Genomic DNA, 20,307 nt, shown 5'->3' with positions numbered 1-20,307 from the left:
ATCGAGGACACCAATGCCCCAACCAAAGCAAAGGAGGTGGCGTTGGCGATCATGAGCGTGGACTTGAGCAAGATGAGCTAGAAGACAAGGAGCTCGTTCGAGGCCCAGCATAAAGAGATGTTCGACGCTGATGGCCTGAACTAGGGCGTCAGATCGGTTGTTGTCGTTCTTTTTTTGCAGGCTCGCATGGTGAGCCGGCTAATGGCTGTGCTGCCGGCCACCGGTTGTGTTGTCGGCGAAAAACCTATTCTTTTTTGGAGGCCGGCTGTGTTGTCGGCAAGGACGTGTAGGATGGCTGTGTTGACGGCGTTATCTAGGGCCGCTTGCATGAACTATGGGTCATGGCTATTCGAATGCTTGTCTTTGAAAATGAGGCGGGCATGATGCGGCCAAGGATGCGTCCGCGTGTTGGGCGCACGGCCACCACATCCCAGAAATGGCCTGAACACGACCCTATCGCTGATACGTCCCAAAGTATTTATAATTTTTGCTTGTTCCATGATCTTTTGGGTGACATTGTTATATGTTTTGCTACACTTTTATATCTTTTTACACATATTTGGACTCACCTACTAGCTCAGTGCACCCACTGTCAGTTCTTGTCAGCTGATGTCTTCTTTGCAGGGGCTTTTACCCAAATTTACAAAGTCCCAAAAATCCTGAGAAAAATACATAAAAATCAGCGTGACGGAAGCTTCCAGACGCCCGAAGGAGAGCCGGAGGGGGGCCACCTGTCACCCAGACGGCCTGCCCACGCAGCCTAGGGGGAGGCAGTGCTAAGAGGTCGCCTGAGCGACTGGGACCACCCCTCGTGCCCTCCTTTGGCCTATATTTAGCCCCCGTTGAGGAAACACTAATTCCGGAACCCTTTGCTCCAGAAGTAATTGCGATCTCCGCCGCCATCGCCGACAAGTTTCGGGGGACAAAATTCCTGTGTCAGCACCCTCCATGAAGCGGGGAAGTGCTCCCAGATTCATCTCCATCGACGTTGCTTCCTCCCTCCATGAAGCGGGAGTAGTTCCTCCTCGGGGCCGAGGTCTTCTATAGTAGCTATGTGGTTAATTCTCTCTCTTATGATGTGATCTTGATTGTGATCATGGGCTATGTTAATCTAGGATGATCCCATGATGTTTCCCCTTCTTCTATGTATTGGATTGATGTACTCACTTGATCTTATCTAGTATAATCCCTGAGACCATGGTGACAACAGTCTATTGGACATGGGTTAGAAGAATATTTTCATGAGTGATTTCATCTTTTGTGAATTGATTGAAGATTGAGAGTCTCTTGGTGCTTGTGTTTGACTATCCTTGAGATACATTGTGGTGATTGTGGTACTCTCTTTGGATGGCCGCAGTGACATTGGGAAATCCATAGAGAGAACTATGAACTCTTAGGTCTGCTTTTGTAGCCCAACATAATTCTCGTCCTCTCTTGATCACAAAGGAATGACCCCCCGAGCACGTCTTCATTGCATGTTTTAGTGGAAATATCATGTGATTAGACTATGTTAATATTGTTGGGAGTTGGCACTAGTGAAAGTATGAAGCCTAGGCCCTATTTCTCACCATTGTTACACCGTTTATGCTCACTTTTGTCACTTGCTACCTTGCTGCCATTTTTATTACAGATTTATATTACCTTGCTTTGCCACACCTATCATCCTTATTTTACCATCTCTTCGTTGAACTAGTGCACCTATACAATTTACCTTTGTATTAGGTATGTTGGGGACACAAGAGAGTTCAGGTTTCTTAATTGCAAGGTTGCTTGAGAGAGACCATCTTCAACCTCTACTTCCCTGTGTTCGATAAACCTTAGGTCATCCACTTGAGGGAAATTGCTGCTGTCCTACAAACCTCTGCGCTTGGAGGCCCAACATAGCCTACAAGAATAGAAGTGTGCGTAGATATCAATTGCTCGCCCCAAACGGACAGAATCCGGGCAAAACGGACGTCTGGATGGGCTCGCGCGCTGGAGTTGGCCTGACCATAACGAATATATATGTTTTGTTTGGATTTTATTTGTTTGTGACGTACAAAGAAATGGGTTCGGCCTATTTTTCGTTTTGTTGGCCGTGTGCCGCACAAGGCGAACACATGGTGATCCACGGTCGGCTGGAGGTATTATTGGACATGGGAGCACATAAGAACCATAATTAGACACTTTAAAAGATATATCCAACTTTCATAATTCCTTTTACTAGTTGAATTAATATTTTCTCTATGTTATCATTGTTGATTCTCTCTATTAGCTTCTTGAACTTGTACACTTCTTTATTCTTCGATTCCAAAGAATTTGACATTTCTTTGCGTTTAGTCTAATATCTATAGCCTATGTACTAGCAATGAGTGCACCAGCACCTACCAAATTTTGTTCTAGTATTCTTTTCAGTACCAAAACTTGCATCCATAATTGTTTTGCGTTTTCATTGTTTTGCAAATCCTAAGCTTACTTTTTATTTGCAAAAACCTTTTGGCAATATTGAGAAGTAGTAGCTTTTCATGAAAATCTTTATTTCAAGCAGGTAATGAATTATTTTATTAGGGGTACTAACCACTCTAATCAGCTTATGATGAGTTTTGTATGAAGGGAGTTTTCAAGTATGCGACAGGAGATGATGAAAGAAGATCCATGAGTGTCAAGCGCTCAAGCTTGGGGATGCCCCCATGCACCCCAAGAAATATTCAAAGGAGACTCAAGCATTTAAGTTTGGGGATGCCCCCGTGCATCCCCTTCTCTATCAACAATCATTAGTTCGTCCATCTCCATGCTATATTTTTATCACTTCATATGTTATGTGCTATGCTTGGAGCATCCCGCTCTTTATTTTTTTAGTTTGTTTTAGTTTTGCTTGCTGTTCATAACAAGTCGGAACCTAGCCTACCTTGTTTGGGAGAGACACACGCTCCATTCCACTCTAGAACACAACATAGGTTTTCATGCTTATTCTTTTTGTGTGTTCTCTACCTTTCCATAGCTAGTGTCATGCTTAGCACTTAGTTTTCATGCTTATATTTTAAGAGCTTTTATTTAGGTTGCTTCTGGAACTCTCTTGGGTTATCATGCTTATCTTGTGTAGAGAGTTGGCTCGTTGCACTGAGTTGTGTGTCTTGCATGAGTAGGTAAATGAGGTTGCCATTTAAGTATAGTAGTAACTTGCAATAGTTTTGAGGTATTGATTTGAGTAATGTTTGTACTATTGGTGCCAAGAGCCTGAGCCTATTAGTGATAGGTGTCGTATTTTGGGAAATCCGTTTGTTTTTTGAAAACTAAAAATTAGTTGAGAACTCTAGCTACTAAATTGATCGCTAACTGATACGTCCATTTTGCATCATGTTTTCATGTTGATATTTATCGCTTCTTTTGTTGTTATTTCACTTCACGGTACTATTCTTATGCCTTTTCTCTCTTATTTTGCAAGGTTTACATGAAGAGGGAGAATACCGGCAACTGGAATTCTGGCCTGAAAGTTGAGCAAAGTTGAGATACCTATTCTGCGCAACTCCAAACGCCGTGAAAATCAACGGAGATTTTTTTCCCAATTTATAAAAAATACTGGGCTGAAGAAGTGCTGGAGGGGCACCAGGGGGTGCCCACAAGCCTGCACGACTCAGCCACCCCCAGGCCGCGCCATGGGGGCTTGTGGGCAGCCCACTGGCCCACTGGCCCCCCTCTTTTGCTATATGGAGGGTTTCGTCCAGGAAAAATCAGAAGGGAGCTTTCTCGTGGTTTCGCCGCCGCCACGAGGCGGAACTTGAGCAGAACCAATCTGGAGCTCCGGCAGGACGATCCTGCCGGGGAAACTTCCCTCCCGGAGGGGGAAATCGTCGCCATCGTCATCACCAACACTCCTCTCATTGGAGGGGACTCGTCACCATCAACACTTCATCAGCACCATCTCATCTCCAAACCCTAGTTCATCTCTTGTAACCAATCTCCGTCTCGCAACTCCGATTGGTACTTGTAAGGTTGCCAGTAGTGTTGATTACTCTTTGTAGTTGATGCTAGTTGGATTACTTGGTGGAAGAGTTTATGTTCAGATCCTTGATGCTACTCATTACACCTCTGATCATGTTTATGATTATGCTTTGTGAGTAGTTACTTTTGTTCCCGAGGACATGGGATAAGTCATGCTAATAATAGTCATGTGAATTTGGTATTCGTTCGGTATTTTGATATATTGTATGTTGTTTTTCCTCTAGTGGTATTATCTGAACATCGACTACATAACACTTCACCATTATTTGGGCCTAGAGGAAGGCATTGGGAAGTAGTAAGTAGATGATGGGTTGCTAGAGTGACAGAAGCTTAAACCCTAGTTTATGCGTTGCTTAGTAAGGGGCTGATTTGGATCCACAATTTAATGCTATGGTAGACTTTGTCTTAATTTTTCTTTCGTAGTTGCGGATGCTTGCGAGAGGGGTTAATCATAAGTGGGATGCTTGTCCAAGTAAGGGCAGTACCAAAGGGCCGGTCCACCCACATATCAAACTATCAAAGTAACGAACGCGAATCATATGAACATGATGAAACTAGCATGACAGAAATTCCCGTGTGTCCTTGGGAGCGTTTTTCCTCTTATAAGACTTTGTCCAGGCTTGTCCCTTGCTACAAAAGGGATCGGGCCACTTTGCTGCAATGTAGCTACTTTTGTTACTTGTTGCTCGCTATGAATCATCTCACCACACAATCACTTGTTACCGACAATTGCAGTGCTTGCATATTTTTCCTTGCTGAAAACCACTTGTCAGATCCTTCTGCTCCTCGTTGGGTTCGACACTCTTTCTTATCGAAAGGACTACGATTGATCCCCTATACTCGTGGGTCATCAAGACTCTTTTCTGGCGCCGTTGTCGGGGAGTGAAGCGCCTTTGATAAGTGGAACTTGGTAAGGAAACATTCATATAGTGTGCTGAAATTTATTGTCACTTGTCACTATGGATACTAATCCTTTGAGGGGCTTGTTCGGGGTATCTTCACCTCGAATGGAAGCACGAATGGTTGCTCCTCAACCTGCTGCACCTACTGAAAATATTGGCTTTGAATTTCCTTCGGGTATGCTTGAGAAACTGCTGGCTAATCCTTTTACAGGAGATGGAACATCACATCCAGACTTGCATCTAATCTATGTAGATGAGGTTTGTGGTTTATTTAAGCTTGCAGGTGTGCCCGAGGATGAGGTCAAGAAGAAGGTATTTCCTTTATCTTTGAAGGATAAGGCGTTGACATGGTATAGGCTATGTGATGATACTGGATCATGGGACTACAATCGGTTGAAATTGGAATTTCATCAAAACTTTTATCCTATGCATTTAGTACATCGTGATCGGAATTATATTTATAATTTTTGGCCTCGTGACAGAGAAAGCATCGCTCAAGCTTGGGGGAGGCTTAAATCAATGCTATATTCATGCCCCAATCATGAGCTCTCGAGAGAAATTATCATTCAGAACTTCTATGCTCGGCTTTCTCATGATGATCGCACCATGCTTGACACTTCTTGTACCGGTTCTTTTATGAAGAGAGATATTGACTTCAAATGGAATTTATTGGAGAGAATTAAACGCAACTCTGAAGATTGGGAGCTTGAAGAAGGTAAGGAGTCAGGTATGAATTTCACTTTTTATTGCTTTAAATCCTTTGTTGAGACAAATACTTTTTGTGACTTTAGCGCTAAGTATGGACTTGACTCTGAGATAGTAGCTTCATTGTGTGAATCCTTTGCTGCTCATATTGATCTCCCCAAAGAGAAGTGGATTAAATATCATCCTCCTTTAGAAGTCAATGTAGTTAAACCCACTCCAGTTGAAGAGAAAGTCATTGCTTATAATGATCCTGTGGTTCCCAGTGCTTACATTGAGAAACCACCTTTCCCTGTTAGGATAAAGGATCATTCTAAAGCTTCAACTGTCATACGTAGAGGCTACATTAGAACACCTACACCCCCTGAGAAAATTAGAGTTGAACCTAGCATTGCTATTATCAAAGATCTTCTGTCTGAAGAAGTTGAGGGGCATAATATTCACTTATGTGAAGATGCTGCTAGAATTGCTAAACCTCACGTTAGAGACAAACATATGCCTGTTGTTGGCATGCCTGTAGTTTCTGTTAAGATAGGAGATCATTGTTATCATGGTTTATGTGACTTGGGTGCTAGTGTTAGTGCAATACCTCAATCCTTATACAATGAATTCAAAGATGAGATTGCACCTGTTGAGATAGAACCTATAGATGTCACTATTCAGCTTGCCAATAGAGATACTATCTGCCCTGTGGGAATTGTTAGGGATGTTGAAGTCTTGTGTGGTAAAACGAAGTATCCTGCTGATTTCCTCGTTCTTGCTACCGCACAAGATAGCTTTTGTCCCATCATATTTGGCAGACCTTTTCTCAATACCGTCAATGCTCATATTGACTGTGAGAAGCAAACTGTCACTCTTGGCTTTGAAGGTGTGTCACATGAGTTCAATTTCTCTAAGTTTGGTAGACAACCTCATGAAAAGGAGTTGCCTAGTTAGGATGAAACTGTTGCCTTAGCCTCTATTGTTGTGCCTCCTACTGATCCCTTAGAGCAATACTTGCTTGAGCATGAAAATGATATGCATATGGATGAAAGGGATGAGATAGATAGAGTTGTCTTAGAACAATATCCTATCCTTAAGAATAATCTGCCTGTTGAACTGCTTGGGGATCCACTCCCACCAAAGGGTGATCCTGTGTTCGAGCTTAAACAGTTGCCTGATACTCTTAAGTATGCCTATCCTGATGAAAAAGAGATATACCCTGTTATTATTAGTGCTAGCCTCTCAGAGCATGAAGAAAAGAAGTTACTAAAAACTCTGAGGAAGCACCGTGCTGCTATTGGATATACTCTTGGTGATCTTAAGGGCATTAGCTCCACTCTATGCCAGCATAAGATCAAAACTGATCCTGAATTCAAACTAGTTGTTGATCATCAAAGGAGATTAAATCCTAAGATGAAAGAAGTAGTGAGAAAAGAAATACTAAAGCTCCTGGAAGCGGGTATTATCTATCCTGTTGCTCATAGCGATTGGGTGAGTCCGGTGCATTGCGTTCCTAAGAAGGGAGGCATCACTGTTGTCCCTAATGATAAGGATGAGTTGATCCCACAGAGGATTATTACTGGCTATAGGATGGTGATTGATTTTAGGAAGTTGAATAAGGCCACTAGGAAAGATCATTACCCTCTGCCTTTTATCGACCAAATGCTAGAAAGGCTGTCCAAACACACACACTTCTGCTTTCTAGACGGTTATTCTGGTTTCTCCCAAATACCAGTTGCACAATCTGATCAGGAGAAAACCACTTTCACCTGCCCTTTCGGTACCTTTGCCTATAGACGTATGCCTTTTGGCTTATGTAATGCACCTACCACCTTTCAAAGATGTATGATGGCTATATTCTCTGACTTTTGTGAAAAGATTGTCAAGGTTTTCATGGATGACTTCTCCGTTTACGGGTCTTCCTTTGATGATTGCCTCAACAACCTTGATCGAGTCTTACAGAGATGTAAAGACACCAACCTTGTCTTGAATTGGGAGAAGTGTTGCATTATGGTTAATGAAGGCATCGTCTTAGTACATAAATTTTTTGAAAGAGGTATTGAATTCGATAAGGCTAAGGTTGATGCAATCGAGAAAATGCCATACCCCACAGATATCAGAGGAATAAGAAGTTTCCTTGGTCATGCTGGTTCCTATAGAAGGTTCATTAAAGACTTCTCTAAGATTTCTAGGCCTCTTACCAATCTCTTGCAAAAGGATATTCCTTTTGTCTTTGACGATGATTGTGAGGAAGCCTTCGAAATACTTAAGAGGGCTTTGATAACTGCACCTATTGTTCAACCACCTGATTGGAACTTGCCTTTTGAGATCATGTGTGACGCTAGTGATTATGCTGTTGGTGCTGCCCTAGGGCAAAGAGTTGATAAGAAGTTGAATGTTATTCACTATGCTAGTAAAACTCTAGACAGTACCCAAAGAAACTATGCTACTACGGAGAAGGAATTTTTAGCAGTCGTGTTTGCATGTGAAAAGTTCAGGTCTTACATAGTTGACTCCAAAGTCACTATTCACACTGACCATGCTGCTATTAAGTACCTCATGGAGAAGAAGTACGCTAAACCTAAACTTATCAGATGGGTTCTCTTGTTACAAGAATTTGATTTGCACGTTGTCGACAAAAAGGGTGCTGATAACCCAGTAGCAGATAACTTGTCTAGGTTGGAGAACGTTCTTGATGACCCACAACCTATTGATGATAGCTTTCCCAATGAGCAATTGAATGTCATCAATGCTTCACGTAGTGCACCATGGTATGCTGATTATGCAAACTATATCGTTGCCAAATACATACCACCTAGTTTCACATACCAGCAAAAGAAGAAGTTCTTCTTTGACTTGAGACACTACTTTTGGGATGATCCTCATCGACGCTTGGGTGTTGCCCTTACTTGGACAAGCATCCCACTTATGATTAACCCCTCTCGCAAGCATCCGCAACTACGAAAAAAGAATTAAGACAAAGTCTAACCATAGCATTAAACTATTGGATCCAAATCAGCCCCTTACGAAGCAACACATAAACTAGGGTTTAAGCTTCTGCCACTCTAGCAACCCATCATCTACTTACTACTTCCCAATGCCTTCCTCTAGGCCCAAATAATGGTGAAGTGTTATGTAGTCGACGTTCACATAACACCACTAGAGGAAAAACAACATACAACGGATCAAAATATCGAAAGAAAACCAAATTCATATGACTACTTATAGTAAGACGTATCCCATGTCCTCAGGAACAAAAGTGACTACTCACAAAGCATAATAATATTCATGACCAGAGAGGTATTGAATAACATCAAGGATCTGAACATATAATCTTCCACCGAGTAATCCAACTAGCATCAACTACAAAGAGTAATTAACACTACTAGCAACCTTTCAAGTACCAATCGGAGTCGCGAGACGGAGATTGGTTACAAGAGATGAACTAGGGTTTGGAGATGAGATGGTGCTGATGAAGATGTTGATGGTGATGAGTCCCCGTTGATGAGAGGAGTGTTGGTGATGACGATGGCGACGATTTCCCCCTCTGGGAGGTAAGTTTCCCCGGCAGGACGACCCTGCCGGAGCTGTAGATTGGTTCTGCTCAAGTTCCGCCTCGTGGCGGCGGCGATTCCTCCCGAAAGCCTCCTCTTGATTTTTTCTGGAACGAAACCCTCCTTATAGCAAAAGAGGGGGGCCAGAGGGCCAACTGGGAGCCCGCAAGCCCCCTAGGCGCGGCCAGGGGGTAGGCCGCGCCTAGCAGGCTTGTGGCCTCCTGATTGCTCCCCTCTGGTACTTCTTCCGCCCAGTATTTTTTATAAATTCCAAAATAAATCCTCGTTGATTTTCACGGCTTTTGGAGTTGCGCACAATAGGTATCTCAAACTTGCTCCGTTTTCAGGCCAGAATTCCAGCTGCCGGCATTCTCCCTCTTCATGTAAACCTTGCAAAATATGGGAGAAAAGGCACACGTATTGTACCGTGAAGTGTAATAACAGCCCATAAAGCGATAAGTATCAACATAAAAGCATGATGCAAAATGGACGTATCAATGAGGTTGAAGCGTCATTTGATGTGTCTGGTCTTCTTGTGAAACCTTGGTTCCTTTGCTAAAGCAATGGCACCAGTGTTGTCACAGAATAGAGTTATTGGATTTTGTGCGCTTGGCACAACTCCAAGATCCATCCTGAATTGCTTCATCCATACACCCTCCTTAGCTGCCTCTGAGGCAGCCATGTACTCCGCTTCACATGTAGAATGTGCTACGACACTTTGCTTGGAACTGCACCAGCTTACCGCACCCCCATTAAGAATAAATACGTATCCAGTTTGAGACTTAGAGTCATCCGGATCAGTGTCAAAGCTTGCATCGACGTAACCCTGTACGACAAGCTCTTTGTCACCTCCATAAACAAGAAACATTTCCTTAGTCCTTTTCAGGTACTTCAGAATATTCTTGACCGTCGTCCAGTGATCCACCTCTGGATTACTTTGAAACCTCCCTACCATACTTATGGCCAGGCTGACGCCGGTCTTGTGCACAATATTGCATACATGATAGACCCTATGGCTGAAGCATAGGGGACGGTACTCATCTTTTCTCTATCTTCTGCAGTTACTGGACACCGAGTCTTACTCAACTTTATACCTTGTAATACTGGTAAGAAACCCCTTCTTGGACTGCTCCATTTTGAACTTCTTCGAAACTTTATCAAGGTATGTGCTTTGTGAAAGTCCTATTAGGCGCCTCGATCTATCCCTATAGATCTTAATGCCTAATATGTAAGCACCTTCTCCTAGGTCTTCCATTGAAAAACATTTGTTCAAGTAATCCTTTACGCTCTCTAAAAACTCCACATTGTTTCCAATCAGCAATATGTCATCCACATATAATATTGGAAACGCTACAGAGGTCCCACTCACTTTCTTGTAAATACAAGTTTCTCCAACAACTGGTATAAACCCAAATGCTTTGATCACCTCATCAAAGAACTTATTCCAACTCCGAGATGCTTGCACCAGTCCATAAATGGATCGCTGGAGCTTGCATACTTTGTTAGCATTCTTTGGATCAACAAAACCTTTGGGTTGCATTATATACAACTCTTCCTTAAGAAAACCGTTAAGGAACGCCGTTTTGACATCCATCTGCTAGATTTCATAATCGGAAAATGCAGCTAATGCTAACATGATTCGGACGGACTTAAGCATCGCTACGGGTGAGAACATCTCATCGTAGTTAACTCCTTGAACTTGTGAATAACCCTTTACCACAAGTCGAGCTTTATAAACGGTCACATTACCGTCCGCGTTCGTCTTCTTCTTAAAGATCCATTTGTTCTGAATAGCCTTGCGACCTTCAGGTAATACTTCCAAAGTCCACACTTTGTTTTCATACATAGATCCTATCTCGAACTTCATGGCCTCCAGCCATTTGTTGGAATCCGGGCCCACCATTGCTTCTTCATAATTTGCAGGCTCATTGTTGTCTAACGACATGATAGATAATACAAGATTACCATACCACTCAGGAGCAGTACGTGATCTTGTCGACCTGCGAGGTCCGATAGTAACTTGATTCTAAGCTTCATGATCATCATCATTAGCTTCCTCTTCTATCGGTGTTGCCTCGACCTGCACCACCATCTAGAGGGAGCAGAGGTTCTACAACCTCATCAAGTTCTATCTTCCTCCCACTCAATTCTTTCGAGAGAAACTCCTTCTCAAGAAAAGCTCCATTCTTAGCAACAAACACTTCGCCCTCGGTTCTGAGATAGAAGGTGTAACCAACTTTTTCTTTTGGGTAACCTATGAAGACACACTTTTCCGCTCTGGGTTCCAGCTTTTCAGGCTGAAGCTTTTTGACATAAGCATCACATCCCCAAACTTTAAGAAACGACAACTTTGGCCTCTTTCCATGCCATAGCTCATATGGTGTCGTCTCAACGGATTTTGATGGTGCCCTATTTATAGTGCATGCAGCTGCCTCTAATGCATAACCCCAAAACGACAACGGCAAATCGGTAAGAGACATCATAGATCGCACCATATCTAACAAAGTACGATTAAGACATTCGGACACACCATTATGCTGTGGTGTTCCAGGCGGTGTCAACTGTGAAACGATTCCACATTGTCTTAAGAGAGCACCAAATTCGAAACTCAGATATTCACCCCCTCGATCAGATCGTAGAAACTTGATCTTCTTGTTACGATGATTTTCAACTTCACTCTGAAATTGCTTGAACTTTTCAAACGTTTCAGAATTGTGCTTCATCAAGTAGATATATCCGTACCTACTTAAATAATCAGTGAAGGTGAGAAAATAACGATATCCGCCGCGTGCCTCCACACTCATCGGACCACACACATCAGTATGTATGATCTCCAACAAGTCACTTGCACGCTCCATTGTTCCAAAGAACGGAGTCTTAGTCATCTTGCCCATGAGGCATGGTTCGCACGTGTCAAGTGATTCGAAATCAAGTGACTCCAAAAGCCCATTAGCATGGAGTTTCTACATGCGCTTTACACCAATATGACCTAAGCGACAGTGCCACAAAAGGTGGCGCTATTATTGTTAATTCTACATCTTTTGGTCTCAATGTTATGTATATGTGTGTGATCACAATCAAGATTCAATATGAACAAACCCCTCACATAGGGTGCATGACCATAAAAGATATTACTCATAAAAATAGAACAACCATTATTCTCTGACTTAAATGAGTAACCGTCTCGCAATAAACAAGATCCAGATATAAAGTTCATGCTTAACGTAGGCACTAAATAACAATTATTTAAGTTCATAACTAACCCTGATGGTAACGGAAGTGACATTGTGCTGACGGTGATTGCATCAACCTTGGAACTATTTTCCACGCGCATCGTCACTTCATCCTTTGCCAGCCTTCGTTTATTCTGCAGTCCCTCCTTCGAGTTGCAAATATGAGCAACAGAACCGGTATCAAATACCAAGGCACTACTACGAGAGCTGGTTAAGTACACATCAATAAAATGTATATCACATATACCTGGTTTGGCGTTGGCCGCCTTCTTATTAGCCAAATACTTCGGGCAGTTGCGCTTCCAGTGACCCATACCCTTGCAATAATAGCACTCTATTTCCGGCTTAGGTCCAGCCTTGGGTTTCTTCGTCGGATTGGCAACAGTCTTGCCACTCTTCCTGGAGTTACCCTTCTTGCCTTTGCCGTTTTTCTTGAAACCAGTGGTCTTATTGACCATCAACACTTGATGCTCTTTTCGGAGTTCTGACTCTACGACTTTCAGCATTGCGAATAACTCGCCGGGTGACCTGTTCATCCCTTGCATGTTATAGTTCAATACAAAGATCTTGTAGCTAGGTGGCAGTGATTGAAGAATTCTTTCAGTGATAGCCTCTTGCGGGAGTTCAATCCCCAACTCAGCTATACGGTTTGAGTACCCAGACATTTTGAGCACATGTTCACTGACAGACGAATTCTCTTCCATCTTGCAAGCATAGAATTTATCGGAGGTCTCATACCTCTCGATCCGGGCGTTCTTCTAAAAGATAAACTTCAACTCTTGGAACATATCATATGCTCCATGACGTTCAAAGTTTCCTTGAAGTCCTGGTTCCAAGCCATACAAGACTGCACATTGAACTACTGAGCAGTCCTCCTTACGTGATTGCCAAGCGTTCAAAACATCTTGGTCAGACGTAGCGGGTGGTTCATCTCCTAGCGCAGCATCAAGGACATAATTCTTATTCCCAGCTTGTAGGATGAGCCTAAGATTACGAGCCCATTCTACAAAGTTGCTACCATCATCTTTCATCTTAGCTTTCTCTAGGAACATATTGAAATTCAGGGTTGCCACTGCGTGAGCCATTGATCTACAACATAAAATATCGCAAAGTGGACTTAGACTATGTTGAAGATCATTAGAGTTTAACTAATCAAATTACTAATAAACTCCTACTCAAATAGACATCCATATAGTTACTTGAGTGTGGCGTGATTCAAATTCACTAACTCAAATCCGATCATCACGTGAGTTGAGCGTAGTTTCAGTGGTAAACATTTCTATGCTAATCTTATCAACTATACGATTCATGCTCGACCTTTCGGTCTCTCCTGTTCGAGGCCATGTTTGCACATGCTAGGCTCGTCAAGTTTAACCCGAGGTGTTCCGCGTGTGCAACTATTTTGCACCCGTTGTATGTGAACGTTGAGTCTATCACACCCGATCATCACGTGGTGTCTCAAAACGACGAACTGTCGCAACGGTGCACAGTCGGGGAGAACACAATTTTATCTTGATCATCTCATACATCCAATATATGATATCATGTCTTTGGCCATATTACGTCACATGCATACCCTGCAAAAACAAGTTAGACGTCCTCTAATTTGGTGTTGCACGTTTTACGTGGCTGCTATGGGTATCTAGTATGATGGCATCTTACTTACGCATAAACCACAACGGAGATGTGCAAATTGCTATTTAACCTCTCTCTAAGGACCGTCTCGGTCAAAACCAATTCAACTAAAGTTGAAGAAACAGGCACCCGCCAGTCATGTTTATGCAACAAGTTGCATGTTAGTCGATGAAACCGGTCTCTCATAAGCGTACGAGTAATGTTGGTCCGGGCCGCTTCAATCCAACAATACCGCCGTATCGAGAAAAGACTCAGGAGGGCAGCAAATCGAACATCAACGCCCACAAAAACTTTTGTGTTCTACTCGAGATTACATCTACGCATGAACCTAGCTCATGATGCCACTATTGGAGAACGTTGCATGGGAAACAAAAAATTTCCTATGCAAACGAAAACCTATCATGGTGATGTTCATCCACGAGAGGGAGATCGGATCCACATACCCTTGTAGATCGCTCAGCAGGAAGCTTTAAGAAACACGGTTGATGTAGTGGTACAACTTCGTGATTCAAATCACCGTCGTCCCACGACCCGTCCCGATCTAGTAACGAACGGACGGCACCTCCGCGTTCAGCACACGTACAGCTCGATGACGATCTCTGCCTTCTTGATCCAGCAAGATAGACAGGGAAGTAGATGAGTTCTCCGGTAGCATGATGGCGCGCCGGTGATGGTGATGATCTATTCCTGCAGGGCTCCGCCCGAGCTCCGCAGAAATCTGATCTAGAGGAAGAACTACGAGGTATAGGTTTGAGTTGCACGTGGAAAAGTTGTGTCTCAAAAACCCTAAAACCTCTAGTATATATAGGAGGAGGGGAGGGGCTAGCCTTGGGGACCAAGGGAGCCCCTTGGGCACCGACCTAAGTGGAGAGGAGTACTCCAACTCCAGTTCGGGTTGAGGAAGGAGGAGTCCTCCTCTCCCTTCCCACCTCCCTCCCTTTTTTTCTTTTCTCTTTGATTTTTTCTTCCTAGCGCCATAGCCCACTTGGGCTGGCCTCACCAACCCACTAAGGGCTGGTGCACCACCCCTGGGCCACTAGGCTCACTCCCAGGTGGGTGGGCCCCTCCCGGTGAAGATCCGGAACCCATTCGTCACTCCCGGGTGGGTGGGCCCCTCCCGGTGAAGATCTGGAACCCATTCGTCACTCCCGGTACACTGCCGGTAATGCTCGAAATCTTTCCAGTGACAAAACAAAACAATCCAATATATCAATCTTTGTTTCTGGACCATTTCGGAAACCCTAGTGACGTCCATGATCTCATCTGGGACTCCGAACAACCTTCGGTCACCAACACCTATAACTCAACTACACCGAAGCATCACCGAACCTTAAGTGTGCAGACCCTGCGGGTTCGAGAACTATGTAGACATGACCTGAGGCACTCCCCGGCAAATACCCAATAGCGGGAGCTGGATGTCCATATTGGATACTACATATTCTACGAAGATCTTATCGGTTGAACCTCTGTGCCAAGGATTCATATAATCCCGTATATCATTCCCTTTGTCCTTCGGTATGTCACTTGCCCGAGATTTGATCTTCGGTATCCCTATACCTATTTCAATCTCGTTACAGGCAGGTCTCTTTACTCGTTCCGTAATACAAGATCCTGTGACTAACACTTTAGTCACATTGCTTGCAAGGTTATATGTGATGTTGTATTATCGAGTGGGCCCCGAGATACCTCTCCATCACACGGAGTGACAAATCCCAGTCTTGATCCATGCTAACTCAACGGACACCATTGGAGATACCTGTAGAGAACCTTTATAGTCACCCAGTAACGTTGCGACGTTTGATACACACAAGGTATTCCTCTGGTGTCATTGAGTTACATGATATCATGGTCATAGGAATTAATACTTGACACATAGAAAACAATAGCAACAAAATGACATGATCACATGCTACATTCATAGTTTGGGTCTTGTCTATCACATCATTCTCCTAATGATGTGATCTAGTTATAAAGTGACAACACTTGCATATGGTCAGAAAACCTTAACCATCCTTGATCAACTAGCTAGTCAACTAGATGCTTACTAGGGACATTGTTTTGTCTATATATCCACACATGTATCTATGATTTCATTCAATACAATTATAGCATGGATAATAAACGATTATCTTGAAACAGGAAATATAATAATAACTATTTTATAATTGCCTCTAGGGCATACTTCCAACATGCTTACCTTAGCTCATATGTGCATCCGTTACATCGCAATCCCTACTACTCACATCATATCTATCATTTGGCTTTCTCTCGCCTATGGTTGTCCTCATTGATGTGAGCCTTTCACGCCTTTTTCTCTTCCTTCCCCATCATTACTCTATTCGCAATCCTAAGTGCCAACATATCTTGCTTTCCCTCATCCATTCTATGAGTGCTCAAAATTGAAAGGGAGAGGATCATTTTGACTTGTGCCTGACTAGTGGTCTGGGGATGAGTCAAAATAAGATTCCGAAGGAGACCAAGTGTGAGGTTTTGTAGATTGAGTTCTCAACTAAAAAATATTTTTATGCTCTCAACCCATCTCCCATTTCGTGCATGCAAACACCATTTGGAGACATTCGAGTCACGGACAGCGAGAGCTCTTGCACCTTTATGTTCTTACTTTGCTATTTTCAATACTAAATATAGACTCTTGCTTGTTATTGTCTTGACTTGAACTGCATATCTTACTTGCTTTACTTTGAAGTTATTATATGTGTGTTGGCATGTCACCACAGAAATTATTTGTGTTATCATTTACCTACTCGAGGACGAGCATGAATTAAACTCGGGGATGTTGATACGTCCCAAATGTATCTATAATTTCTGCTTGTTCCAGGATCTTTTGGGTGACATTGTTATATGTTTTGCTACACTTTTATATCTTTTTACACATATTTGGACTAACCTACTAACTCAGTGCACCCAGTGCCAGTTCCTGTCTGCTGATGTCTTTATTGCAGGGGCTTTTACCCAAATTTACAGAGTCCCAAAAATCCCGAGAAAAATATATAAAAATCAGCGTGACGGAAGCTTCCACACGCCCGAAGGAGAGCCCGAGGGGGCCACCTATCTCCCAGGCAGCCTGCCTGATGGGGTTATAGCCCTAGGGTAGGGTCAAAGGCGTGAACTATAAGTCCTACCCAAGGGCACCTCATTATTAGCTTGAAGACCACAACAGACCTACCCACTAGATGAAGAGAACCTCTTGTCCACTCGGTAGGAAACCACTCGAAGAATGATCATACACTCGACGACTGGATGCCACTCGATGAAGACTAGAAGCCAGTCGACATCGAAGGCCAGAACCCAACCCGGGGAGGCCAACGGGCATACATTATACTACCGTAGTTATTGTCATTAATAGCATACGTTACCAATAACACATACATTTATCCTCACTTATTGCACCCTTGTATGTTGGACACTTATGAGGGGCAACACACTCTATATAAGCCACCCCTCCCCTCTGGCACAAGGGTTCGCATTCTGTAACACCTATATTCCACTCGACACTAAGCTCCAGAGCACTGAGACGTAGGGCTATTACCTCCACCGCACAGGGGCCTGAACTCATACAACCTTGCCGTAGCTAGGACTCTCCCTCTACTTTCGTACCCTATTCATCTACTGTCAGGCTTATTCCCACGACAGTTGGCGCCCATCGTGGGGCAGGCATCTAGGCGACTTTTGGCAAGTTTGCGTTTTCACTCCTTCACCATGTCTTCATGCGGCGATTTGTGCTTGGGCTACGAGATCTTGTTCGGCGCACTAGTTTTCGTCGACGACGATTCGACATGGCTTCAGGAGGCGCCTCTCGATGTCGAGGTGCTTCTGATTCGCGGAGCAACGCACTTTCGTGCTAGTTTCTGCGGAGTTCTTCTCCGCCAGCTATCGACTCTGCTGTCGACTACGCTCCCCATCACGCATAGCAACAAGCGACCCGGTCGCTCATGGCTCTAGCGCTCGGTGCGCCATGCACTCGCGCGTCAGGCATGTTCGCCACAAGTGGCATCCATCGAGCCTGCTATTCCCCCGTGCGCTACCCACCACTCAGTGTTAGATCCATCTGGATCCTCTTCCGAGTGCGAGAGATGCAGCCCGGTTGCGGAGATCTTCATGACTGGCTCACACGATAGCCCGCCAAAGACGAGTCGGGGCAAGAGGGAAATCGGAGAGGCATCAGGCGGACGTCTTCATCAGCGCCCTCCTACTTCCGGTCAGCGTTCTCATCAGAACAACGTTGAGATATTCCGCATGCCCGTCCTCAACTTGGCTGTGGCCGCAAGGATAGAAGACTCCATTCAACCAACGAATTCAGAAGCAGGCAGAGGTTTGGAGAAGATCTACGCGTTGCTGCAAGCGGTGCAACATCGGAATTCTGTTGTTTCTGAGTCTCACAATAGGCTGCACAATAATTCCGTCTGAGCAGATACAGTTCAATCGGTTTACAGTCCGGGTTCTCCTCAGCATCGCAGAGGAGGCGATCGCCGACAAGATCGATACAGAGACCAGGGGTGGAATCCGCTTCCCTCCCGGTTCAATCGCGATGATCGCCATCGTTCGCGCTCTCCTCTACGAGTCGTTCGTACGTGCCTCGGCACTACGATGAAAGGCAATCGGTGGGCGATGAACGTGACCAAAGGCGTGATGCAAGGGACTATCTCACTTAGAAGAGAGTTGATAGAGGCCGAGCCCACCATGACGGTTACGACAGAGATCGTTCGAGTGGAAGTGGCTGTGTCATCTTCGGCCCCGCGTGTTCCAGCCGAGCAATCCGCTCCGCTGATATTCCCCCTAACTTTAGGTTGGCGGCCGGAATAAGCAAGTTCACCGGAGAGTCCAAGCCGTAAACATGGGTGGACGATTACCGAGTGGCGGTTCAGACCGGCAGCGACAACGACAATGTCGCAATGAAGCACTTGCCCCTGATGTTGGATGGTTCGGCCCGGGCTTGGCTGAATCAACCAGCTCCTTCAAGCATATACTGCTGGGCAGACTTGGCCCGAGTGTTCATCAAGACCTTCGAGGGCACCTCCAAGCGCCCGGCTGGTCTCACCGAGCTGCAACATTGTATCCAGAAGCCGACTGAGTCTTTGCGCAATTCCATCCAGCGCTAGACCACTCTCCACCACACGGTGGAAAACGTCACCGAGCATCAGGCAGTCTGCACTTTCAAAGCAAGCGTCAGGTACCGAGAGTTGTACTTGAAATTCGGTCGGACGGGAGACATGTCCATGAGCAAGATGATGGAGATAGCAACCCGCTATGCCAATGGAGAAGATGAAGACCGCCTCTGCAGCGGCAAAGGCAAGGCAGACGACGGAGATGCCAACTCCAACCGAAAGCAGAAGCAGCAGGTGGAGCGCACACCACCGGTTGAAGCAGCCGCTTTGGCGGCAGGAAAGTTCAAGGGAAAGGCCAAGGGTCAATTCCCTCCCAAGAAATCCAAAAAGCGGTCGGGACCAGATGTCCTTGATTTGCCGTGTGCAATCCACACGAAAACGGATGAAGAAGGCAATACTATAGTGCCAAAGCATACCACTTGACAGTGCACGCTGTTGATCCAGAAATTCAGAGAGGATCAGTCGAGTAAGAAAGACCCTGAGAAGGAGGACGAAGAGAAAGAAGACCTTTTCCCAGAAGTCCACGCCACTCTGATGATCTTCGGTGACATCGAAAGCAAGAGTCGACAGAAGGTGGTCAACCGAGAGGTCAACATAGCAGCTCCTTCCGCCCCAACATATCTCATGTAGTCGCAGACTGCCATCACTTTCGACCAGTCGGATCACCCACCCCATGTACCCACCCCGGGACGTCAGGCTCTCGTCGTCGATTCGGTGGTTGAAGGCATTTGGCTCCGCAAGGTGCTGATAGACGGAGGGAGCGGCTTGAATACCATGTACGCCAACACTCTCAAAGGGATGGGCATTCCGATGTCTAAGCTCAGCTAGAGCAATATGCAGTTCCACGGAGTGATCCCTGGGAAGAAGGCCAAGTCACTCGGCCAGATCGCGTTAAATGTCGTCTTCATCTCTGACAAGAACTTCCGTAAAGGGAAACTCACGTTCGACATGCTAGACTTTGAGAGTGCCTACCACGCCATCCTTGGTCGTCTAGCTTATCTACGTTTCATGGCCCGACCATGTTACGGATATCTGAATATGAAGATGCCAGGACCAAAGGGAGTCATCACCGTCACCGGAAATCGGCAGAGGGCAGAAGAGCGTTTGCGACAGGGCTCCAAGATCGCCGACCAGTAGATGGCAATGGTTGAGCTCGACGAGTACCAGAAGACAACATACCCCGCCGAACTGATGC

This window comes from Hordeum vulgare, chromosome 2H, assembly GCF_904849725.1.
Source record: "Hordeum vulgare subsp. vulgare chromosome 2H, MorexV3_pseudomolecules_assembly, whole genome shotgun sequence".
Lineage (NCBI taxonomy): Eukaryota > Viridiplantae > Streptophyta > Magnoliopsida > Poales > Poaceae > Hordeum > Hordeum vulgare.
This window is presented reverse-complemented; position numbering follows the sequence as displayed.